Here is a 781-nt window from a genome sequence, read left to right as displayed (position 1 = left end):
ACCCCCCTATAATACACCGGGCACCTTCTCTCTCCTTTGCTAACACTCATGTCCTGGCTTTATAAATAAAATTGATTCCTTTGCTAACACTCATGTCCTGGCTTTATAAATAAAATTGATTGATTGAATAATTTGGTGACATCACTCCATTTCATGTGTCAGTGTCCTTACATGGTGTTTAGAGGGTGTTACCTGTGCTACAGGTGACTTATGATCAGGTGGGATTCAGCTCTGAGCTCAGCCTGGTCAGAGCAGATTTAGAAGCTAATGTTGAATTTGTTTATTTTGTCTCCTGATAGAAAATGAAGAGACAGTGAGAGAATGTTGCTGCACAAAGTTTTGCAACGTGTCCTGTGAACTCTCTTTTCAGTGTTGGATCAGTCTGGTGAATAAAAAAAGAAAACCTGTACAAAAATTTATATATTATATATATATACATTTTATATTTTATGGCAGTGTGTGGACGATGTTCAGGCCACTGCCTCCTGAGCAGTGGGGAGAAGTGTCGTTACCTCTGCTGAAGCGGCGGTGCTGAACACCTCGTGCATGAGGCCGACCTCTACACATGATGTCAGTGTTCAGGGAACAAATTCAAGGTGACAGAAACTAGAAAATATCTAAATCATTTTCTTTACCTGGAAGCTGCAGCCTCAACCTGACCGAGACACTCAACTTATCATACCAACACCTGAATCCACAAGTTTTGATATGGTGTTTTAAAAGCTTCAAAATCAGAAAATAAAATGTTAAACTTTGTCAGACGTACAGAAGCACCTGACCC

This window comes from Epinephelus moara, chromosome 21 (assembly GCF_006386435.1).
Source record: "Epinephelus moara isolate mb chromosome 21, YSFRI_EMoa_1.0, whole genome shotgun sequence".
NCBI classification, from domain to species: Eukaryota; Metazoa; Chordata; class Actinopteri; order Perciformes; family Serranidae; genus Epinephelus; species Epinephelus moara.
Note: the sequence above shows the minus strand (reverse complement) of the source record.